Below are 27134 nucleotides of genomic sequence, written 5' to 3'. Positions count from 1 at the left end.
AATTATTTCTCTTGTTTCTCAGGAGAGATAATTATTGTAGCCACTAGGTGGCAGTATCGCACAGCGATGCAGCTGTCACGATCAGTGTGGGGGAAAAAATTCAACACAGGAAGGAAGGGGAACAGTATCTGGGCCTGGAAAATAGGGAAGGAACAGTTCACCTTTTAAACAACCCTAATCCGGGCCCTAACTACCTATCAATATGAATAGACCTTGAAGGTAGGAATATTCATATCCAGGATACCTAGGGCCTTATATCCCTATAATGCCCTGGAATGAGGTTAGGACCAGAGACAACCCATTCCTCCCCAGATGGACGAATGGAAGACTCTGTCTCAGGCCCAGATACAAACAACATGGAATATAACAAACACAAAACAATAAGAAAAGACAAGACTTATCGAAAAGTAGAAAACTGGCAACTCCAGAACAACCACAGAGTACAACCGACCAGCTAGTTAGAAGGCAGGAAGAAAATCTATAAACCGCACCTCCAAAAGTGAGAAGCGGCTATTTATGGAAAAGGTAAGTTAACAACAAGCAACACCTGAAGCAAGGGGTGTGGCATTCACCAAAACACAGACACAATAAGATCCACAGTGAACTTGTCAATTTAACCCACGAGTTGCCAGTCTCTCCGATCTCCTGGTACCTGCCACGGGAACGTCCGTTACAGCAGCCTCCTACTGGTATGAATTGTACAGAAGGCCCCGCAGTATCTTCTAAACTTCCCGGGCTGCTGGCAGTGAAGGAGGAGAGAACATGTCTGGCCATCCTCCTGCCCTCCCTGCAGTCATAAAACTGTGGTTGCTGGAGGGCAGGACTCCTCTCCAGTGCTGGGTTGAATTCTCAGGTGTGTGACAGTAGTGAGCTGTAGGAGACTGTAAGGGGGAAATAGGCGATTTGTTTATAGTAGACTCAGATCTGTGTATGTGTGATGCTCTCTGCAGAGTTCAGAGTGGCATTAGGGGGACTCTGCCCTAGGTCCCCCAGTGCCTCTGTTTTAGGTGCAATCCCATAAACGCCCAAGCTCCAGATGCCCCCACTCTAAATGCGCCACTAATATTGCCAGGATCCCCTCTATTAACCTGCCTCAGGTGACCCTAATGCCTCTGTTTCAGTTATGACCCTCTGTTTGTGCCCTTTGCTCACTTTGCTCCTCTAGCACCTTTGCTTGGGCTTTGTTAAAGGTTATGACCTGCAAAGGGGGTTGGACTTTTGACTGAAATATTCTGCACAATGCGTCACATTCTCCAGTATTGACATGTATGGATAACATGGCGGTAGTGATGATTTTCCGTATTTACAGGCATCACTGCTGCCATGTAAAGAGATACTGGTGAAGTGGTGGAGGATTTAAAGGGGTTGTCTAGGTTTTCAAGTTATCCTCTCCACACCATAGGGCATAACTATATGATTTGTGGGGTCCGATTCTGCGACCCCTACTGATCCCAGAAATGGGTCCTGTTCCCCCTTTTTGATGGTGTGGCAGGCCACACATACACCCTGGTGCTCCATATATTCTTTTTCGGGCCACTGGAAGTAGCCAGCATCTACAGCGACCTCATAGAGAATGGATGGAGAGGCAGGGCATATGCTCGACATGCCACTCAATCAAGAAGGGGGATCAGTGGGGGCTCCAGCGTTCAGACCCCCATGGATCACTTAGTTATCCCCGATCCTGTGGATACAGGATAACTAGAAAAGTGGACACAGGCCCATTAACAGGCGCGCATTTCTATTTTAGTTTGACACATATTTTTTACACCCAAAGAAAACCTTTAAGGATACGGAATGTGAAAAGGTCCACCAGCTGACACAACAGGTGATAAGTGTCTGATTGGTGGGGGTCTGACTGCTAGGACCACCATGATCAAGGGAATGTGGTCTTAAAGGGAGTCTGTCACCTCCCTATGGCCACATACAGTGCTTACATGGCTCTGTAGCACACCTATACAGGATTGTAACGGTACCTTTGTTCTTTTCTTTAGACTTGCACCAGCAGGAAAAACGAAGTTTAATTCATATGCAAATGAGCACTCGCAAGTGCCCAGGGGCGGCGTTCAGTGTGTAGGTGCCCAGGCTGCTCTGCCTTCTTTTCACTTTACTCCTCCCCAGCCTCTTTCTTTGCCCTATCGATGAAGCAAAAGACTTGCCTCTGGCTCTCCCTCCCTCCCCCCTCCTTCTGCTCTAACATCTCGCACGTGCGCACAGGGCTCTGCCTGATGCGCCCGTGCAGACTTCTCCGTTCGGCTTCATAGAGCGAAGTGCGCATGCGCCGGCACTTCGCTCAACCTCTCGATGACCTGCACACTGGCAGAGCCCTGTGCGCACGCGCGAGATGTTAGAGCAGAAGGAGGGGGGAGGGAGGGAGGGAGAGCCGGAGGCGTCACACAGGATTATGAGGCGGCGCTGAGGTCGGGAAAGACAGGTTAGTAATAGCGTTTTTTTAGCAAAATGAGCCTACAGATTACATTTATAAAACCACATTAGGAATCGTGAAAGCTCCCTGAACATAACCATATTTTTATCTGGAGGGGGTGAAACCTGGTGACAGAATCCCTTTAAAGGGGTTAAAGGGTTTGTCTCACTTCAGTAAATGGCATTTATTATGCAGTTAATACAAGGCACTTACTAATGTATTGTGATTGTCCATATTGCCTCCTTTCCATCACATTATACACAGCATGTATCAGTGGTTATTACCACCGTGTAATCCAGCAGTGGTGGCCGTGCTTACACACTATAGGGAAAGGCGGAAAATGCTCATAGGCCAACATCTTTACCTATAGTGTGCAAGTACGGCCACCGCTGCTGGATTGCAGAGTGGTCAAAACCATGGCTATATGCTGTGTATAATGTGATGGAAAAGAGTCAATATGGACAATCACAATACATTAGTAAGTGCCTTGTATTAACTTTCTCTACATGATAAATGCCAATTGCTGATGAGACAACCCCTTTAAGTGTGCTACACTTAATAGGGTTAGGCATAAATGTCTTAGTGTGTGCATTGCGTGTTTCCTATATGTGATTGGTGTATGCTATATATGATCTATGTATCAGTGATGTACAGTTGCAAGAAAAAGTATGTGAACCCTTTGGAATTATATGGATTTCTGCACAAATTGGTCATAAAATGTGATCTGATCTTCATCTAATAGACAATTATAGTCTGCTTAAACTAATAACCCTTTGCCATGCTGAGTGACCGTGACGTGGTGCATGAAGGGCTCCGATATTTTCCTGACAGGAATATAATGGCGAAAGTCTCAGCTTTTAATATCTGCATTTATGACTAGCCAGTATAGTCAGTGGCATATCCGTTTGGTGCATTTTTTCTGTGATTTATATTAAACTAATAACACACAAAGAATTAAATGTTTCCATGTTTTTATTGAACATACCATGTAAACATTCAAAGTGCAGTTGGAAAAATTATGTGAACCCCTAGACTAATGACATCTCCAAGAGCTAATTGGAGTGAGGTGTCAGCCAACTGGAGTCCAATCAATGGGATGCGATTGGAGGTGTTGGTTACAGCTGCCCTGCTCTATAAAAAAGACACACCAGTTCTGGGTTTGCTTTTCACAAGAAGCATTGCCTGATGTGAATGATGCCTACACAAAAGAGCTCTCAGAAGACCTACGATTAAGAATTGTTGACTTGCATAAAGCTGGAAAGGGTTATAAAAGTATCTCCAAAAGCCTTGCTGTTCATCAGTCCACGGTAAGACAAATTGTCTATAAATGGAAAAAGTTCAGCACTGCTGCTACTCTCCCTAGGAGTGGCCGTCCTGTAAAGATGACTGCAAGAGCACAGCGCAGACTGATTAATGAGCTGAAGAAGAATCCTAGAGTGTCAGCTAAAGACTTACAAAAGTCTCTGGCATATGCTAACATCCCTGTTAGCAAATCTACGATACGTAAAACACTAAACAAGAATGGATTTCATGGGAGGATACCACAGAGGAAGCCACTGCTGTCCAAAAAAAAGACGGATTGCTATCATCAAAGGAAAAATGAATTCCCAAGTTTATCAAGATATTTTGCAGGAGAACTTAAGGCCAACTGTCCACCAGCTGAAGCTCAACAGAAGATGGGTGTTGCAACAGGACAACGACCCAAAGCATAGAAGTAAATCAACAACAGAATGGCTTAAACAGAAGAAAATACGCTTCTGCAGTGGCCCAGTCAGAGTCCTGACCTCAACCCAGTTGTGATCGATGCTGTGGCATGACCTCAAGAAAGCGATTCACACCAGACATCCCAAGAATATTGCTGAACTGACACAGTTCTGTAAAGAGGAATGGTCAAGAATTACTCCTGACCGTTGTGCACGTCTGATCTGCAACTACAGGAAATGTTTGGTTAAAGTTATTGCTGCCAAAGGAGGTTCTTATTAAATCCAAGGGTTCACATACTTTCTCCACCTGCACTGTGAATGTTTACATGGTGTGTTCAATAAAAACATGGTAACATTTAATTCTTTGTGTGTTATTAGTTTAAGCAGACTGCGATTGTCTATTGTTGTGACTTAGATGAAGATCAGATCACATTTTATGACCAATTTGTGCAGAAATCCATATCATTCCAAAGGGTTCACATACTTTTTCTTGCAACTGTATTGCAGCATGTGACATATGCATCAGTGGTATGTGACCCATGTATAAGTTTCTTGTGTGCCACATGTGACTTGTTTCTGACTGACTTAAGCACAGGATATCCATATATGTGTACATTCTGCCACATGTATATTTGTGCATTTTGCTGTGAGTGTCTACCATCATACTTCATCTTTAATATTTCTGTTATCACTGTAAGTGCTCATGAACACGACTGTTGGATGTTTTGCAGTCCGCAAACTGTGGATCCGCAAAACATGTATACCAGGTGTGTACATTCCACATAATGTGAAACAGAACAGCCGGCCTCTGATAGAACCGTCCTATTGCAGCGTCCCACTCAGGACACGTGGGAACTGCAAATTTATTGCTTCATTGTCATTGCTGAATTGCATGTCATTTTGCATTACATCATCTGTTGTATCCCTGTTCATAGGCTGGTCAAGTGTGCTTTATACATCCCACCACTAGATGGGGATAGCACCATCCTGGGATATCTAGCCCAGCTCAGGTCTAATCTGTGTTCAGTCTTTTGTTAGAGAGTGTGCAGATCAAGCACAAGTCTGCTCAGGAGTAAAGTCTAGTCCAAGAAGGGATAAAGTAAAGAAAGGATTGAAACCAAAGGATAATAGCCACTACCCAGGCATCAAAGACCTTTGAGAATCCAGGTGAAGGATTCTTTAGCCACAGGCAACCTCACCAAACTACACTGGATTTAAAAAGGGACCGGAAGAAAAGTCACCTACCAGTAAGACCTATACTGAACCACAGCCTGAGTTAGGACCTAGCCAAGGCCTATTTACAGTGGATCAACAGAATTCCTCTATATACCAAGAGACTGTATTTCTGTCTGGATGTTTATGCTGCAACTAAAACCAGCTACAGTAAAAGTTGTGTATCCTACCACTGTCTACCTCATTCTTCAATACTATACCAAATATATATACTAAATACCACCAAGGGACCCAGCCGCCACAAGCACCCTAAACACCGCCGTCATCAAGGGCACCTCAACCTCCATCTAGGCTGGTGCTTCCCTACCACAGAGTGTGCCCCGGAAGGTTTCGTGCTGTCTTCCTCATCACTGTGCTGCCGGCCCAGGGAGGCTTTCTGCTAACCGTGAGTAAACCGATGAACTGTATTACTACTCCCCCTCATCGGCCCACCGTGCACCTCACGTGTCGCCCCTGCGGTTCTGGCATACCACATCTGAATTTTGGCGTAACGAACAGGATATTAACCCCTGCGCCTTATTTAAAAGACTGTCGCATGAGAATAAGCCCTTTTGCTTCATTGAGAGACTTTTACTTATTGCACGCTGTGTTGGGCCACAGAACTGTTTAAAGTGTTTGAAAGTTTCATGGAAGTGTCATACCAGTCTTCAGCATAAAAATCGCAGTGTCAAAAGTGAGAAAATCTGATATTTGTGTGTTACTAAATGAATGGACTGTTTCTATGCACTTAAAATGGCCGTCGGAGACCTTATTGTTTGAAAAAATACTGCGCCATCACTGTGGATAAGTGAGTGACACGCCCTGAAGAGCGGGAAAACCTAGTGCCGCCCATTTATGAAAAATTGTCCAGCCAGCCCATCCTACCTTTTGCTGTATCAATTCTGGGAGGCCGATCCTATATGCAAACGCAGCGCCTCTGTTTGCAGTCACATCAAAGTGAGACGCCACGCACGGGAGGAGAGTGTGACGTGTGCATACCCAAAAGTCGCGAGACTTCACATGCGAACTAACAGAGAGGAAGATATCTCATTGCTTGCCGTCCCCCAAGTAGTAATCGCGACCTGTGAGTACTCCGATTTGCCCCTACTAATTATAAGGAGTGTCGATAGCCAAGAGCGCTGTCAGAGATCCAAACAAGCGCTATTTAAGCACTGCATTCAGCCGGCACCAAGTTTCTTAAAGGGCCATACACCCGCAAGATAGCGGTTGCCCATAGCAACGCCGCGCAAAAAGTATCTACAGCCACAGTTAACTTACCTAACCATAAATCACCTGCTGTTAACATGTCTGTGCAGGAGGATAACGTGCAGCCTGAGGAACTACACTATCTCGACAAGGCATTAATGTGGTACAAGTCAGAGAAAATAACAGCAACCCTCCAATAGTCCTAGGAATGAATGTCCTCAGGAACTGTTATGTTGAGATGCTGGAAGCCTTGCACCAGTCAGTGCCTACTGCCTCTCCTGCTTCTAAGAAGGTGATCCAACAAACCATCCGTGTACTAAATGCGCAACAGAGATTCAACAACGAAAAAGAAGAAATCTGCTGTGTCCGCATCCAAGATAATCAACCTGTGATTCCCTCTTGTGGTGCCGAGCTATAGTCGGAATTCAGGGTCAAGACTACCAAGCCCTGGTAGAGCCGGTTGTTTTGGAAGACCATCCTCTAGTTAGAGCTGCAAGAAGCCTAGTAACTGTCTCTGAAGGTAAAGTGCCTATTTGACTCCTAAACTTGAGTGAGAGCAGTGTAACACTAACAAAATACCGTCCCATTGCAAAGCTAATCCAAGTTACGTTTCAAGATGTCATCAGTGTGGCTACAGCTATCACGGAGAAATTTACCAAGAAACAGCACCCACAGGACCAAAATTGAAGCACATCCTGGTGGAAAGAACTTCATGTGGGAGATGCTTCAATGCCAGAGAACCAATTGGTGGGAGTACTGAAAATTGTGAAGGAGCATCACCGTGCCTTCAGTAAGCATTCTACAGACTATGGAGAAGTAGATATCATTAAGCACTCCATCCCTACGGGTTCACACCCACCGATCAAGGAAAGGTATCAGCCTATACCATCAACTATGTACCAATCCGTAAAGCAAATGATCCAGGAGATGAAGGACTCCAATATCATCAAAGACAGCCATAGTCCATGGGCTGCACCGCTAGTCCTTGCCCGTAAAAAGGACGGTAACATCAGATTCTGTGTGGATTATAGAAAAATTAACCAAATTACTCACAAGGATGCTTACCCTTTACCACGCATAGAGGAATCCTTGACAGCTTTAGGATCTTCAGCCTACTTCTCTACTCTTGATTTAACAAGTGGATACTGGCAAGTACCAATGGCACCTGAAGATCGTGAGAAGACTGCATTTACCACAACTATGGGCCTATTTGAGTTCAACTGCATGCCTTTTAAACTTTGCAATGCGCCCGGAACTTTTCAAAGACTAATGGAGCGTTGCCTGGGCCACAAAAATTTTGAAATTATTCTGTTATACTTAGACAATGTCATCATCTACTCCAAATCTTATGAAGATCACTTGAAACATCTTGCCGAAGTTTTCCAAGTCCTCATTAAACATGGAATCAAAGTCAAACAATCTAAGTGTTATCTACTGAAGCCATGCAGTACGCCAGTCCTTCAGGGTGAGCGAGTGTGAGGTCAGTGGACAGACCGAGGGTTGCGCTTAGTACTCACAGTTTGTAGTATACCCTGGGCAGGCGTACAGTCAGTGATGAAGAGGCTGGCACGTAGATCCTCTGGGGCACTCTCTAGATATAGGGACCAGGCCGGGTGATAGGTTAGGTGCCCTGGGTGTTGAAGGTTTAGTGTGCCTGTGGCAAGATCCCTTATAGTTCGTGAAGCCAGTGCCGGTAACAGTGGCACACCGATTGTTAGGAGGAATAATGGAGGTACACACGATTGCAGTGAACTAGAATTCTTCTTTACTGAACAGTTCAAACTATGTACAAACTCCAAACAGTTCCATATGAAGAATATTTAGTAGCAGGCTTCAGGCTTTACCCAGGTGGCAGGTAGAATCCTAGCAAGATAACTCAGGGGGAATTAAACTCACAGATCAGGCTGTACTTTCTGCAGAATCCTGTCTGGCTTTCTCCAAGGCCCGTATGCCTAATAGCTGGTTTTATCCTTGGGTAGGGAATCCTCCTCTGGTATCAATTCTCTTGCTGACAATAAACTTCTGCCCTTCAGCTTTCCACTTGGCTGTGTAGGATTAGCACTGCTCTGTACTCTGCAGGGTGCAGGATAACATAGGAGGATCTTCTTCTCCTGGACTAACCTCTGAGCTTCACTTACTCAGGACTTGAGGCAGGCTAGACTGAACTGCTTAGCCTCCTGCACTAGACTGAACTGCCCTTTCCTGTCTGGGCCTAACTATATATACTAGGGGGTTCCCTAGCTCCCTCTACAGCTCAGGAGGAGAAACTACACCCCTAGCAGGCCTGGTACACAGGAAATAACAGGGAAATATGCAGTCATACAATACAAAATACCATAAGCAATCTCCCACAGGAGGTGGGAAACAACATGACCCAATTGACCTTTAGTAGTGCCCACCTTTACGAAGTGGGACACTACAGCCAGAAGTCAAATACTTAGGGCATATTGTCAGCTCTGAAGGTGTTAAACCTTATCCAGAGAAGATAGCTGCAGTCCGAAATTGGCCTACTCCTACTACGGTGAAAGAAGTGAGAAGTTTTCTCCGTTTCGCAGGATACTACAGGCGCTTTATTCCTCATTTTGCCCAAATTGCAGAGGCAATATTAGAACTTCTGAGAGGACATCCTAAAAGGTATCAGAAATCTCCAATACCCGTTGAATGGAACACCGAAAGAGAAATTGCCTTCCAGCTCCTGAAGAAGAAGTTAACAGAGCCACCAATCTTAGGCTATCCGGATTACCAACAGCCATTTCATCTTTACACAGATGCCAGTAAGAAAGGCCTGGGAGCTGTCTTGTCGCAAATACAAGAAGGTAAAGAAAGGGTCATTTCCTACGCTAGTAGATCTCTTAGAAGTACTGAAAGAAACGACCAAAACGATAGTTCCTTCAAATTGGAATTCCTCGTACTCGTGTGGGCTGTTACAGAGAAATTTTAAGATTACCTTGCCGCAACACCATTCGTGGCCTTCACAGATAACAACCCGCTAGCGCATCTTAACATAGCCAAGTTGGGAGCATTAGAACAAAGATTGGCCTCACGCCTTGCTAACTACAATTTCACTGTGAAATACAGAACAGAAAAAGCAAATGAAAATGCGGATGCATTATCCCATCTGCCGACCCAAGAAGACCCTACTACACAAGAAGATGTTTGGGAAGAGGTAGAAATGCCATTATCACCATCAAAGGGAAAAAGGTCCTTAACCTTCAACAACAAGTGGATCCAAAATCTCAAGTGGACAAAGAAAGATGGATCAAGCTGCAAAATGAAAGCAGAGTGTTGGGTGAACTGCAAGATTTCTTCACCAGCGGAAGAACACCAGAAAGAATCTGCAGGAAGAATGCTGATCCAGAATTGTCAAAACTATGGAGACACAGAAAACACCTCTTTCTCCAGAAGGGCCTACTATTAAGAAGGACCTTAGATCCAATTACCTGGGATCGTCTGTATCAAATCTTAATACCACGCCGAGATGCAAGAATAATTCTTGAGATGTACCATGATCAATCAGGACACTTTGGCATGCAGAAAACAGAAGCCACCATCCGTAGAAGATTCTACTGGATCGGGATGAGATGAGACATTGAAAAGTGGTGTCGAGAGTGTTCCACCTGTGCTGTTAGAAGAAATGAAAAACATGACCAAAAAGCACCCTTACATCCCATTGTAAGCCGAACACCGCTATAAATAGTTGCAATTGACCATGTGAAGCTGGAACCAAGTCGCTCAGGTTACACATACGCTATGACCATCATTGATCATTATACTAAATTTGTTGTTACCGTACCTGTCAAGGATTTGACCGCTAAAACAACTGCAGATGCCTTCTGGAAACATTTCTTGTTGCCATATGGATGCCCAGAAAGAATCCTAACAGATCAGGGATCTGCCTTTGAGTTTCAGCTCTTTAAAGAACTGTGTACATTTCACAATTGCCAAAAAATCAGGACCACAGCCTACCATCCCCAAGGGAATGGGCTTTGCGAAAAAATGAACCAAACTTTAATTGAGATGTTAAGAGCGGTACCACCTGCTACAAGAAGTGATTGGCCTACGCTACTGCCTCAATTGATGTACACCTACAATAACACTATTCACTGTTCTACTGGGTATACACCTTACTATCTTATGTTTGGCCGACAAGGTACACTACCTGCCGATCATACTCGAGAAGTATCTACTACAGCTCAGGAAACACCAAGTTCCCTTGAAATAAGGCCTGTAGAGTCTCAGCCGCTTCGTACATCCGACAGGATTACAAGAGGACAACCACCTGCCCGTTATAGGGATTTCCTGCACCAGCAGCCGAGAAGACAACTTCCAGCCCTGCCGTTTCATCTTTAAGTGCATCCTTACATCGTCTGGAGTTCCAGAGTTTAAGAAAGAGACTGACCTACGTCTATTATGCTTTATTTCCTTAAAGGACTTTTTAAGGGACTACTTACCTTACACCTGTTTTGCAACGTTCAAGCCTGCACCCGGAGATAGACTTCCACCCACCTGAGCCTCCGTGATATGCTATTTTGACATTTCCCTGTGCCCAGGGAACGGACTCATACCCTGTGAGCCTCCTGAGATGTTATTTTTGGTTATTTTCCCTTTTCCACCTAATTCTGGACTATCCTGGTTTTTCCATTACATCACCAGTCTTCAGAGGAAAAATTATAACCCTGTTGTCACCTTTTGTCACATTTCGTTGTTTGCCTGAGATATGTTTGCCTAACCCATTTTACTTTCAGATACATGGGTATGGTGTTATTTCCTATGCATGCATGCTTTCCCTTCTCGTATATCTTACAGGAAGACACACCATCGAGTCAAAAATGTGTTGAGGTCAAATCACGTTTTACCATGGGGGTATGCAGCGTCCCACTCAGGACACGTGGGAACTGCAAATTTATTGCTTCATTGTCATTGCTGAATTGCATGTCATTTTGCATTACATCACCTGTTGTATCCCTGTTCATAGGCTGGTCAAGTGTGCTTTATACATCCCACCACTAGATGGGGATAGCACCAGCTAGGTCTAATCTGTGTTCAGTCTTTTGTTAGTTAGAGAGTGTGCAGATCAAGCACAAGTCTCCTCAGGAGTAAAGTCTAGTCCAAGAAGGGATAAAGTAAAGAAAGGATTTAAACCAAAGGATAATAGCCACTACCCAGGCATCAAAGACCTTTGGGAATCCAGGTGACGGATTCTTTAGCCACAGGCAACCTCACCAAACCACAGCCTGAGTTAGGACCTAGCCAAGGCCTATTAACAGTGGATCAACAGAATTCCTCTATATACCAAAAGACTGTATTCTGGCATACCACACTATCCTTGTCTGTAATGCCGACAATAATAGGACATGTTCTATCATTTTGCAGAACAGCCATGTGGACATACAGGTGAAACTCGGAAAATTAGAATATCATGCAAAAGTTCATTTATTTCAGTAATGCAACTTAAAAGGAGTTGCAATTAAAAATTTGAATATTGTGAAAAGGTTCAATATTCTCGGCTCAAAGTGTCACACTAGTCAGCTAATTAATCCATACCCCATAAGCGAAGGGTACCTCAAAATTGTGACTTTGGGGTTTCATAAGCTATAAGCCATAATCATTCAAATTATAACAAATAAAGGCTTGAAATATCTCGCTTTGCATGTAATGAGTCTATCTCATATGTTAGTTTCACCTTTTAAGTTGCATTACTGAAATAAATGAACGTTGCACGAAATTCTAATTTTTTGAGTTTTACCTGTACAGACACGGAATGCACAGAGTCATTTTTTTTTTTTTTTGAGGCCCCATTGAAGTGAAGTGAACGGTACAGACATGGGAAAAAAATAAGTTGTGTGAAGGAGCCCTAAGGTTTGATCAGTAATCAAAAAATAAATCCTATTAAAATGCAACCTTTAATTGTTTCATTAAAAATACATTCCGCACACAAAAGTATGTTTATATGACTTCCGGTCCTGCGCCCTTAGGCTACTTTCACACCTTCGTTTAGGTGCGGATCCGTCTGGTATCTGCACAGATGTATCCGCACCTATAATGCAAATGTTGGTATCAGTTCAGTACAAATCCGTCTGCATAACTTAGTCAAAAAAAAGTCTAAGTGTAAGTCAAATGGATCTGTCCTGACTTTACATTGAAAGTCAATGGGGGACGTCACCGTTGACTTACATTGTAAGTCAGGACGGATCCGTTTGGCTCCGCATCGCCAGGCAGACACCAAAATGCTGCAAGCAGAATGGAGGCGGAACGGAGCCAAACTGATGCATTCTGAACGGATCCTTATCCATTCAATGCATTGGGGCTAAACTGATCCGTTTTGAACCGTTTGTGAGATCCCTGAAACGGATCTCACAGGCGGACCCAGAAATGGCAGTGTAAAAGTAGCCTTACTCTTGCGTTCCAGCATGGAAAGCATCTCACTTCCCAAATAGTAATTTCACCCTTCTGCTATACAGGGGAAAACCTATGCAGTTACATGTGTGTATCATAACAGGAAGGGATGCAGATACAGGTATCAATCACAGCTGGGATGGATCGTTTCCTTCAGTTTATTTTTATTACTCCCATTTACGCTTTTTACAAGGGTGGGGGAGACTCCTGTACTATAAAGTAGGAGGGGGGCAGGCAATATAAGAAATGTTAGTATAGACAAGGTATAAATATATACATATGTACCAAACTAAAGAAGTGTGGTACCGGAGATAAACGGACAATCAAAATATGATACTGATTTCCCCAAATCCCCTGCTCTTTTCATAGATCAATGGACAGGTCCAATATAAACAAATTTTCAAAGGACCATTAGATCAAAACAAACTAATGGCTCTAAAAAGGCATACTTTAGATAAAGCAACCAAATGTAAGCTGTTCAGTGAATTCCCAGTCTTCAACTTGTAAATCCATTAGGCTACTTTTTGGAGGATTCGTCTATCCCAATCCCCTTTTTTGGGAAATGGATGTACCACTTCTACTGCATAACCTGAAACAGCAAACACCATGCATCCCCCTTATGATATTCCAGAACATACCTTACCATAGCAGTGTCCCTTTAATGGACAATGTCCCCAAGATGGTCCCGATCTTCTGTCATCAAAATTCTCATTTCATCTGCCCACATAAAGGATCACATTTTTGGATGTTGCGATTTTCAAACAGGATGATGGTATACAAACTGAGGTTTATTGTAAACCTACAGCTTCTAACAGTTTTCAACGTTGGGAGAGTCATCATCCTCTAACCTTTAAAAAGAGTTATCCCAAAGGAACAATATACTGTATGAGAATAATAAGAAACTGTTCAGCATATCTAATTTTTTTTTAATCAAGCAAGGGATCTTAGGGAGAGGATCCTATAGATGGGATACCCAGAGGAAATCCGCAGAGGGGTATTTAAACATTCTCTCTCCCTAAATAGGGACTCATTATTACAATCTAAAGACAAGGAGTGAAGGGAGTAATTTAAATGACTGACATATTTGACAATCAGAACAGTTGAGTCACGAACATCGTCCTCAAATATTGGGGCAAATGGATCCAGATATAAAGGATGCCATAGCCCCATACCCCACAGTAAAATTTAGCAAGAACTCCACCAGCGGCATCACCCACCGACTTGAAAAAAGGGTCCGCAGAACCCCGAAATGCGTTGTCACGATAACAATAATAAAAAAAAAAAACCTATTGGTTTGTAAAAAAAACTCTTGGTTGCATTTTTGCGCCTATGGTCTACCCCTCCACTCGACCCCTGAGTCCAGTGGAAATATTCCTCATTCATTGACCCAGACAGCGGCTTGGCCCCCACCAAAGGTGAACGCGGACGCAATCGGCAGCACCAACCAGCGAGACGTAATCACTCTTATTCACCTCCATTTCAGTTGCTCCGAACAATAGGTGCAACAACAACAGGTGAGCAGTACCACTCTTCCTGTTTTTGGAGGCTCGTTTTTTTACTTATTTACCCTATGAGTGCCTTTTTCTTCCTGTGGCCACATTTTACTGTGCTATAATAAGGCAGACCAAGTGGCCGCCTTAGGGCGCTGAGAAGGGGGGGCGGAAAAATTAAACTTTTTTTTATTTATTATTAAACACTTGCATGCCGCCGGCCTCCTGCGGCTGTTCTCCTCTGTGTGGTGGTCCTCATATCTTCTCTCTGGGCTCCTGAGTCCTGACAAGTTGTTTGAGGACCTTTCCCACTATGCCAATCAGTGACACAGCTGTGTCACGTGTCAGGGCAGTGATTTCCCGCTGAGCCAATCACTTGTCTGACACATGACACAGCTGCCGCCACTGATTAACTGAGTGGGAAAGGTCCTCAAAGTCTTGTCGGGAGCACAGAGAGAAGATACCAGGACCACACAGAGGAGAAGGGGAGCTGCTGCAGACGGGAACAGGCCCATTTCTCACCCTCCATGTCACATTTCTCCCCCTCCATGTGACATCACCCCCTGCTTTTTACATCACCCCCTTTGTCACATTTCTCCCCCCATGTGACATTTCAACCCCCTCCATGTGACATTTCAACCCCCTCCATGTCACATTTCTCCCCCCTTCATGTCACATTTCTCCCCCCTCCATGGCACATTTCTACCCCCTCCATGTCACATTTCTCATCCCCCTCCATGTCACATTTCAACCCCCTCCATGTCACATTTCTCCCCCCTCCATGTCACATTTCTCATCCCCCTCCATGTCACATCACCCCCACCTAGTTGTTGTGGGGGGGACGGCGCCAAAATGTAGCTTCGCTTGTGTGTGCAAAAATCCTTGCACCGGCCCTGTTAGAGACCACTTGGTGAATAGTATGTACCAAAGGCTAAAATGGGGAGGAATGTGGCTTGATCATAAACCACATGGAATGTTTAGATGTGAGGGCTGTATTTTATTTTTTACTTGTAAAAAAGGTTTACTAGCGTATCGATTTGCCAACAATACACCATATGAGTTTGCAAATTGCAAGTCCAGTGTTGTGGTTTCTTTGTGTACATGCAATTGGCCATTAAATTATGTGGGCAAGATGAAACGAGAACTAAGATGGAGGATTGAAGACCATCTTGAGGACATTGTCCATAAAAGGGACACTGCCATCATAAGGTTTGTTCTGGAATATCATAAGAGGGATGTAGGGTCTTTTCAGTTTCAGTTTATAGAAGTGGAATGTCTGTCTCTGCCACACTGGAACGCATTTGATTACTGTGTGAGACAGGAAGGTGGGGAGAAGAGTAGCATTGTGCGGTCCAAGTTGGTATGCGCAATACAGAAAATTGAGGAGATGTGGAGAAAAGAGGTAGATCTTTATGGGAACACTGGACAGACTGAACACCCACCCAGACAGCAGAGCATGCCAGCATCTTATTATCAATCCATGCATCTATCTTTGGTCCTCTGAAGAGCCAGAATATCTACCACCGGGGAAATGCGTTGGGACAGTAAAGTTTGATGTTCATTGCAGGGTTATGTCAAGGATCTGCAAGGATTAGCCATCAAGAGAGCTCCACTTGTAGGGAGAGGTTGTCCAGGAACACAAAAGAGGCAGAGAAGGATTGTCACAAGCCTGGATGTGCTAGACTGTCACAGTCCTACTTCTCAAATTGAATCAAAAAGTGTCAACTAATCATATTTACAGCTGAACTGTGAGTAATGACAATCCGGATGCCTTACAGGCACCATAGCCCCATCATAAGAGTCCTGTGTACCTTTATATTGATTTGATAACTGCTGCAATTATTCCGGACCAGCCATTGTGTATTATAGTACAGTAGTTTGTAATGGACTCTATAGATATACTTTTGGGTGGGGAATGTACTTTTAACGAATCAATTAAAGATTCCGCTTTAACAGGATTTACTTTTTGATTGCTGTGATAGCTAGCATGTACTAAAATAGAATTTAACCATCTCCCCACCTATGGAGATCAAGGAAGCAAATATAACGGATTACATTAGGCCGCTTTCACCCAGTCATTATTTAGTCAGTTTTTGATCAGTAATTGTGAATAAGGCCTAAGTGGTATTGATAAAAACAGCTGGAGTAGCAATTTGCTACTAAGTCAGAGTATGTTAGAGAAGAAGAGTCTCTCAGAAGCAAAGTTGGGCACATGTTCACCAAAACTGCAAAAAACTGCGTCCAACAAACTGCATCAAAACAGCTGTCTGCAGATGAGATGCTGGCTTATTTATTATCTAAGTCATGTCTCAAGGCCAAGTTTAGGGTTTAACATTGAATTATAGCCTATAGGACAGCTGCCTTACATCTGGTGCAGAGGCGGCTCTTCTATCAGGCCACTTAGGCCGCCGCCTAAGGTCTCGCGCTGGTGGGGGCCTCGATCTGGCTCCCACCCGCACCCGACACCGCCGCAAGTACAAATGATTATTTGCTTCCGTGGCCTAAGCGGACTAAAAAGAGCCGCAGCAGCCCGGCCGCTCTGAGCCCCTCTCCGCCTCTTTAAGAGAGCAGTGGCTGCTGGGGCTCGGAGCGTGCAGCCGCACAGGCAAGTCTTCTGAACGCAATGTTGCCAGCCCCGTCCCCAGAGCGCAGCGCAGCCACGCAGCAGGGGAGAAGTAGAAGGAGCCAGGGCCTTCACCTCAGTGTCGGTGTCTGGCTGCCGCCCACAGAGACAGTGGTGCCCGAAGCCCGGCCAAGGTGTCTATGTGTGTGTCTCACTGCTGCTGCCCTGCCCAGTGCCCACTCCTGGTAGGGCCACAGCAGCAGCCAGCAGTCAAAAACAGTGCAGCAGGCAGGCAGCCTGTTGCCTGCTGTGCCCCCCCCCCCCCCCCCCCCCACACACACACACACCCATTGCCTGCTGGCTACTAGCTGGCTATACTGTGAACCTTACCTTAGGGCCTGCCGCCTGCAGCTGCCGGCGACAGGCTGTTAGCAGTAAGTCATGACTCAGAGGAGTCATGATGATAATAACTTACTGGTGCCAGTCTCTGTGCCATCATGGAGGGGGTCGGGGGAGAAATGTACCATGGGGGGAAGATGTGCTGCTGCCAGGCCCATGGAGGGGGAGAAATGTGCCATTGGGGGGGGGAGTGCTGCCATGCCATGGATGGGGGGGGAGAAATGTGACACGAAGGGGGTGATGTAAAAAGCAGGGGGTGATGTGACATGGAGGGGGAGAAATGTGACATGGATGGAGGGGGAGTAATGTGACATTAAGGCCGGGGAGCATCATTGGGGGCACTATTTACTGGCACATTATTAGGTGGCACTATGGGGGCACTTCTTGCCGGCACATTATTGGGGGGCACTATAGGAACATCTACTGAGGCCACAAAGAAGGAGTATGTTATATAGAGGGCTCTGTACAGTCGAATTTTATACTGGGACACATTATGGTGGGTACTAAGGGGAAGGGGGGCACCAAGTACTATGGGGTCATCTCCGGGGGGCACCAAGAAGGGGTATTTTATGCTTGAAAATTATAGGGGACACTGAAGGCATCTACTGGGGCATTTTATACTGGTACATTTTGGGGGGCACTAGGAGGAAGGCGGGAGAGGAGCACTATGGGGGCACTTACTGGGGGCACTATATAGGGGTATTTTATACTGGCACATTATGGGGGAAACTATGGAAACATTAGCTCAACTAGAGGCATTACAAGGGGGTATTTTTTATATAGGGTCTATTATAAGGAGAATTATTTCTATGGGGGGCATTATGGTGGGCTTTATTACTCCCCCATGGTATGACCCCCTAGTAGCAGCACCAGCCTCTACCTGCTCTGCTATCCCTCTGCCCCTTCTCCAAATCCTTATTATGAAATCTTTCTCATTAGGATAAAACACATCAGCTCCGACGAGCCCCCGGCCAAAGTGTTGAAATGGTGTCCGAGATCCCCAAGGGTCAAGCCAAGTAATTGTAAGTTTTCATGTGAAATATGTTTTTGTTATACACATATAGCATACACTGTGCCACACAATATACAGTATACCGCTACACTGTGCCACACAATATACAGTATACCGCTACACTGTGCCACACAATATACAGTATACCTCTACACTGTGTAGTCTATAAGCACCACATTATTTTCTGTCCGCCACCACAAAACAATCTGGAAGTGCACCTCCATGTGGCATCATGTATGTGGGCAGACAGTGTTGTATCATGTATGTGGGCAGTCATTTTTTGAAATTATGACAAGTGACCTATTTTTTTTTAATTAAGCCCCTGCCCTTCAAAATGTCTGTGCATGTCCCTGCCCTGTACTATGTGCTGCAAGCATGCATATCTTGTGTTCGTGGGGGCCTCATGTTCGAGTTTCCCCTAAGGCCTCACAAAATCTAGAGCCGCCTCTGATCTGAACTAATTTGTATTCCTTTCTTCCCAGAATTCCAGTGGAGCATGTATGGCCTATAAGTCTCCTCACACTGATTAAGGCGAGATAGTACCCCCCAAATCCTAACTTAGGCCACTCACCCAGTTAAGCCAGTACTCTCGGCTCTGCATTGATGAGGAGCAATGACCCCAAAACAGCTATCCTTACATGAGTTACTAGATTAATTATTATCCAAGTCATGTCTCAAGGCCTAGTTAAAGGGTCGAACATTGACTTATAGGAGAGCTGCCTTACATCTGGTGGCATTAGCGGCAGAGCGAGTTAGAGACCATTTACATATGCTTTCCCAGAATTCTAAATGAGCATGTATGGCCTATAAGCCTTCTCACGCCAATTAAGGCACTCTACCCAGGGAGGAATAGTAGCCCCCAATTTACACACAATGGTACACATGGCCCTGTCCCAAATCTTTTGAGATGTGTTGTTGCCATCAAGATAAGGTATATAGATTTTCGTTTGTGCAAAACATATGACAAAACACATATTAAAGTATTTTTCTGTCATTTTCTGTGCTTCAAAATTTACCAGTGATAAACACAGGCATATACAATCTAATAAACCACAAACACGAATGAAATATTTTTATTGCTAATTATTTATTTAGGTTATGGAAAGTCTTTTGTACTTGAAGTGAAGGCCCAAAAGGATTTTAGGATAATTCTTTATCTAAAAGTAGAAATAAAACAAAAATGAAAGTCTCTCATAATGATATCACCAACATTGTTAAAAAGCAATGCATAGTTTTGTTAAAGAAACAAAGGCATATAAGAGCCTTTTTATATGGGCTAGGAATCAGGTCAACTTTTCAGAAAGAAACATTCCTAGATAATTAGTCCTTGTAAGGCCTCATGCACACGACTGTATGTATTTTGTGGTCTGCAAAAAACGGATCCGCAAAAAATACGGTTGACGTCCTTGTGCATTCCGTATTTTGCAGAACGGAACAGCTGGCCCCTGATAGAACAGTACTATCCTTGTCCGTTATGCGGACAATAATAGGACATGTTCTATTTTTTTGTGGAATGGAAATACGGACTTACGGAAACAGAATGCACACGGAGTAACTTCTGTTTTTTTTGCAGACCCATTGAAATGAATGGTTCCATATACGGTCCGCAAAATAAAACGAACGGACACAGAAAGAAAATACGTTCATGTGCATGAGGCCTAAAGGTGTTGCCCGACAGGCAAGTGCTCTTCTCATTTGTTGGGTGTTTGCATTTTTACCAGCAGCGCCTCATTTTGTGTAAATATGTGCTGCCAACAATATGCAAAGTGAATGGGGGAAGAACAATTATATTAACGATCATTCACCCCCATTCACTTTTAATCGAGCTGTGTGAAATGCCCTTTAAACTAGCAGTAATCGAATTGTATATCATCGAATGCCACTCTTATTGTCAATTTTGTAATAGGACCCTAAAACACCAGAACTTGTAAAACTGCTTGATGTAGAGAGAAGGTTTGCCAGTTATTACTGTAATGATCCTTGATAGTATAATTGGAGGGAAAAAAATTCAAGTTTCAACTACTCCTGTGGCTATTTATTTATTTTAAAATAATTTTATTGGGTTTTGAAGAAAAAGAGATACAGCAAAGTAATATTATGCACATCATTATCATCATATATGAATCAAGCTGTTTAATAAGCCGAACAATTAAACTCCTGTATCCACTCATTAAGTTTGTTACAGCTAAATAACGGCTAGTACCATGTGCAAAAAACAAAAGTATTATTTCGTCAGAACAAATAAAAGAAATGTAGAATAGAACGGAGCATGGTAGGGAAGAATAAGGGAAGGAGCTGAATATAATACTATAGGCTCTAAGCTACACTTAGTCAACTGGACTACACATGGTGCAATTGACTGATTTAAGGGGGTTGTCCAGTAATTTCAATTTAAAAAAAGCTGAGAATGCTTTTAAAACAATACAATAAGTAATACTCACCTTACTTATCCCCACTGGTCCTGTTTCAATGATTCCTGGATCTTCCGCAAGTTGACATGAACAATTACAGTGTTTTTTAATGGCCCTGCAACCCATTAACCTTTTCTACCCTGTACAATTTTCTGTTTTTGCATTTTCGTTGCCTTGTTAGAACCATAACTTTAAAAAAAATTCGTACACATGGGTGTATGAGGGCTTGTTTTTGGTATGACAAGTTGTACTTTTTAATGGCAACATTTATATTACATAGGATGTAGTGGGAAACTGAAAACAATTTCAAATGGGGTAGAATTTGAAAAAAAAATGCCACAATTTTATGGGTTTTGTTTTTACAGATTTCGTAAAACTGACTTGTGCTCTTGTGCTTTTCTTGTGATTTTCTTTTTATTGCCATTTTATTGCCATTGCAACTTTTTCATAATTATGCCTACAGAACTGTGTCAGGGCTATTTTTTTGTGGGGCGATCTGTACTTTTCAGTGATATCATTTTAGGGTGTATATGGATTTTTGATCACTTTTTATTACATTTTTTGAGAAGGTGAAGTGCTGAAAAAATTGCAAATTGACCATTTGGATTTTTTTTTTCCATTAAGCCATTTGCTATATGGGATAAATATTTTTATATTTCAGGCATTTTCTTATACAGTATTGCCTATGATTTTTTTTTATTGTTTATTTGTTTTCTTTGTAGGTAAAGGAAGGGTGATCTGAACTTTTATATTATTTTTTTAAAAAGTTATTGGATTGCTTTTTGTCTCCTGTGATAAATTTATATTTACTGTGGATTTTTCAAAAATCCCCATGGGCACAGATCTTGTCCAGTGTCACATGGAGTTCTTATACCTCCAGACTATAGAACCATAGGCACCACAGCTTACGGCACCATAAAGCAGAGATATTGTCGCACAAAATCAATGCTATTGCAGCTTTCTGCTCCAGAGTTGCAGTACAAAGTGCAATACAATGTAATTCAGTGTGAAAGATGCATTTACTGTATTTGGAATGCATAAGGTATTGAAAGGCAACATCCATAGCCACCACTAGATGGGGTTGGTGTCACCTCCTAGATATATAGAGAGAGGAACATTCTTGAGTGAGCCTGAGAGAACTAAGCAGTCAGAGATTAGTCTGACCTTAGCCTTAATAGAAGAAGAAGTCAGCCTGGACCCAGATCGAAACAGAGCTGGGCTGGATCATCTACAGAAGTAAACCGAATATCGAAAAGGAGGTGCAGAGAAAGCCCAGTAGAGAAAGTCTGTCTAAAAGGACTCTACAGCATCTGTGTTCAGGAGTTGTCTCCAGTGCCTGAGCTGAGCATACCAAATAACAGTTTGGCCCACTGTGAGAATCTCCACATTCCAAGATGGATTTTGTGGAAGTGTACTGTAAGTACAGCGACCTGTTTAAAAAAGGTGCAGAAGAGTTTGCCTGCTGTGAGGTGATTGCACTTTGATTCCATTGTATTGTTTAAAATACGTCTGGATGCTTATGTCAGAGTCAGCTGGTAAAGCACAAAGTAAGGAAGATACTTTAAAGAGACACTTTGGCCTATTAACTACCTATGCAGTTGTGAAACCTGTAACATCTGCGTAAAGTGCATTGTGTGTAACAACTGCTAGTCCACTGCATGTAAAATAACTGCACTGATCTGTTTGTATTTGAATTCTTCAGTGAAGAACAGTACTGCTGCACAATTGCCTGCAAAGTTGTCATCATGGACCCTGTCTTGCACCTCACGGACCCTGCCTTGCACCCAGTGGCGTAGCTAGAAATGACTGGGCCCCACAGCATATTTTTGAATGGGGCCCCCCTCCCCCAGTAATTTTTTCGCAACCCCTTCCTTTCATGCCGCCCCCATTCCTGTGGCTAGTAAAGATCGCTCTCTCAGACCAGGCCTGGCCGCTGTTCCATCCGTTTTATACACTGTCTATACTGTCACTGTATATAATTTCATTGTGTAATACTGTTGAGGGGGCCCTTACAAAATCTTTTAGTCCTCCTCCTCCTGGATGGGCCCCTTCTGGGTCAGGGCCCCAAAGCAGCCGCTTCCCCTGCTTCCCCTATAGTTACGCCCCTGCTTGCACCTCAAAACTACCAACACCAAGGGCACCTCAACTGGCATCAGGCAGGAGAATGCCAGAACAGGAGCTTGCCCTAAAGAGAAGAAAGGTGTGCCCCTCCCATAACTGCATGCCGGCCCAGGGTGCATCAGAACCGTGAGTACCACAACTACTACTACACCCATCCAGCCACTCACTCACATGCATGCCCCTGTGGCTTTTCTCTGCACTTCTAGGAAAGAATCTCTCTGTAAGAGCTCATACACACTACCAAATGTATTTTGCAGTCTGCAAATCGCAGTTCTGCAAAATAAGGATACCATCCATGCGGCATCCGCATTTTCTACTGACCCAGTGACTTCAATGAGTCTGTAGCATTTTTCAGAACAGACACATGGATGTGGAAGCAAACAGATACTGTATTTTCATGTACATGAGCCCTAAAACAGCATCCAACTGAACATGGTACAAGATACATTGGAGGCATTCAAGAGTAAAATATGAGCGCACATGAGCTCTATTAGAGCAATGCATAACTTACGGCTTGCATGGTACTATAATATGACTGTGTGCATGAAATTTCCTAAATTTTTAAATACTTACAGGATGGAAAAGCCACTAAAGGCTAGGATTTCTGTGCTGATACACAGTCACTGTCACAGACACCATTACAGCAATTCAGTGTCCAAGGGCAGTCTAAGTCATTTTCACATGGGTTTTCTGTGGAGCAAATAAAACACAAATTTCAACTAGAGATGTTTTCCTTTTTCAAATTTCTATTTACGGAATATAGGACTCTGTCTTTTTGTCAGTATTTTAACCCAATGGGGGAAATTAACTAAGCTCAATGTGTATTTTACTGTATGCAAGAAAAGGAAGAAAATGCTGTGCCTAATGCGTAGAACTGTAACATTAAAAAGTGTGCTAGATATTCTACTCACCTTTGGGTGTTGATTGCTTCTTCTGTGAGACACAAGACTGCAGCCAAGGACCAGGACCAGCGGCACTCCGTAGGATGGTGGAGAGATAACTATCAGCGGGGGGGGGGGGGGGGGGGGGATATTTTTCATACAGATTTCCAATGTGGTAAGGTGTTTTTTAAATATGTCCTTCACAATGCATTTGAAGAGTGGATTACTCTCTTCAGGTAATGACAGAGGGCAATGCTGGTTGTATCTGTGCAGCAGTGCCACACATTATAGAACATGTCCTATTCCTCTTTGTTTTGCAGACGAGAATAGGCATTTTGGCAATAAGGTCCACCAAAAGTGAGGGATGCACCCGGTTGGTATCGCAGATACGGTCTTGTGAATGTAGACTTATGGAAAGGGTCGCTATGCAAACATCACAGAAGATTTGCCTAACAAGGGGACATATCTTGCATATAGCAAACAGCATAGAATAGGCTGTAAAGGCTATATATTAGTAAATGCCATATAGTCATCTTACATAAACATTAGTCATTAATCTGACAATAGCAAAAAAAGTTTTATTTACCCCCCAAAAAAATTCAAGCTTTCTAATTTCTACAAATTTCCAAACCCATCAGACTTGGCTGACAATCTAAGGTGTATGTCGAGCTCCGATCTCTCACCAAACAGATAATAATGGGAATTGGGGGCATCAGGCTCATTAGAGTATGGGCACCTTAAGATATCCTCAGACCATTAAGTCCATCAATACCAGGCTATATTTGGGCTGACATATGGTATAAACAAACAGATTGGAAATGAGTGTCCTTAGGCCCATATTATGCTCTAGCAAAGCTGACAGTAAGTCAACTGAGGTCTTCAAATTAAGTACTGTCCTTGCACCAAGCATGGTGTCATCAACAGTCCAGGGGTCTGGGTCAATCTAATTCTGCCCTAAAGAGGTTCTCTGGGAATTAAGAAAATGAAAATACTTAAATATTACTTCATTATAAATATATTCCCAAATACCTTAATGGCTTGTTTTGTCTGGGGAGTAATCATTAGGAAAAACAAAATGGCCACTGTCCTATTAGTACACACAAAACCTGTCGTAATCACACAGGAGGAAGTTACTTCACAACGCTGAGCTAAATAGCCTCCTCATCCTCCTCTCTTCTCTGCTTGTCAGGGATTATGATCCTAAATACAGTTTAATATGGTCATCAGCTGATTATCTGTAGGAATGGAGTTCATGAGCAGATGTGGCTAATGAGCAGCAGCACTTGTGTGCAGTCTCCATTACCACAGTCTGTCCTGTCCGTCCTCTTTGTACTTGATGTCTCCTCATGAGCTCTATTCCTACAGAGATTCAGCTGAAGATATTCTTATCTGTATTCAGGATCATAATCCCTGACAAGTAGGAGAGGTGGATAAGGCAGCTCTTTACCTCAGTGTTATGAAGTAACTTGTCCTGCTGTGTGATTAGGACAGGCTTTGTGTGCCCTAATAGGACAGCGGCCATTTTGTTTTCCTAATCATTTCTCCCTAGACAAAACGAGCCATTATAACTAAAGAAAGGTATTTTGGAATATATTTATAATAAAGTAATATTTACGTATTTTCATTTTCTTAATTCCCGGAGAACCCCTTTAAATAGTACATATATTGAGAATAAGAACAATGGAATAGACAGAGTTAAGGTCCCTTTACACTAGGCAATTCAGCAGGTGATTGTCGGGAAGGAAGCATTCTTTCCCAGTAAGCTCCTGCTCGTCAGTGAAAGAAACCGCTGCATTTGCAGTGATCTCCTCCACAGTATAGGAAGGAGTGATTTCTAATGCCATTGCTCATCTCCATACAGACTCATTGTTTGCCAGCCTCAGCGTGCTGCGAAGATTTAGGTGCCTGCGCAAACTATCCAATTACCCGATGAACAAGCATTTTATCTATTCTATAGGGTAATCAGCGCACCTTTACATGGCCAGATAATTGCTAGCGAGCGTTCCTATTGCTCATTAGCGATAATCTCTGCAGTCGCTATTCTGATCTTTAGAGTTTTTTTATTGTAATATTCCATCAAGAAAGTACAGGAATGTGTTTCGGGCCCTCCTAGCCTTTTTCAACTGATCATCAGTTGAATAAGGCTAGGACAGGCCAAAACAAGCCCTCTTTCCTTCTTGATTAAATAATACAATAGAGAAAATCTAAAGATCAGAATAGCAACTGCTGGGACTTCTTGTATTATGGATATTGGATTTGATACTTCCCGATGCAGTGCTAAACAAGATCGAGTACTAGGCAGTCTCTACATATAACATTAGCAATTATCTGGTGGATTCTTGGCCTGTCTAAAGGGCCCTTTAGAGAGCTAAAATATTTGTTGCCTTTGGACATTGCTTATCTTATTATCTCACAACCATAGTGGGGACATTTATACTAGTGGCAGATACTTACTAAAGACTGGTGGGAGACATTCTGTCCCACATCTTGTCTCACAGCATTTTAGGCTTCCTTCACAGTGGGAGTCGGTGGTGCAGGCTTGCGTTGTACAACTGTCTTTATTTTCACATAGACCAGAGCACACAGAGGAGACAGAACCTTCCCCTGTTGATTCAGGACATCCACCTGGCTTTCTTACATTTTCATCACCTTGAGAAAAAGGGTTGAAATGTGCTACTGAACAAAGGAATAATATCTGAATCCCATGGCTGAATATATCAAGTGATACGTAGAAATATCAGTGCAAGATTGTTGCTGTGTCTGAAAACTGTCATATTTTGCACCCAATTCTGGAACACAGGCCCAAAGACTAAAAAGTGGTGTAATTTGGTGCATTTTGACTCAATTTGGTGCATCAAGTGTTTTTAGACTTTTGTCTCAGACACACTGGTAAATATTAGCCATGTGACACATTTATTTAAGCAAATTTATTTACAGTAAATGCCAAAAAGAATAATCCATGGTATAGCTGTTTTGGTTTTCTTACTTGTCAAGGGAATGTGGCTTAAGATGCACCAATGTGCTTCCTACAGTAGCTGTCTTACATTTAGATCTTTATCTACGCCTAAAACAGGCGTAGAAAATGAGAAATGAGAGTGGCTTCCTGGCCCGTCCCCTTCCCCACCCACACCACGTCCACAATTTTAGACCTGACGTGAGTGGGGGAGAAGTCGCAGATTGGGGCGCAACAAGCAACTGCAATCTGTGCCTGAAATACGCCTAATTTAGGAGTATTTCAGATTGATAAATGAACCCCAAAGTTTATGGTTTTCCAATGGGTAATACCAACTCCAAAAAGTACTGATCATACCTCTAGGT

Source organism: Bufo bufo, chromosome 6, assembly GCF_905171765.1.
Source record: "Bufo bufo chromosome 6, aBufBuf1.1, whole genome shotgun sequence".
In the NCBI taxonomy this organism is placed as follows: domain Eukaryota; kingdom Metazoa; phylum Chordata; class Amphibia; order Anura; family Bufonidae; genus Bufo; species Bufo bufo.
This window is presented reverse-complemented; position numbering follows the sequence as displayed.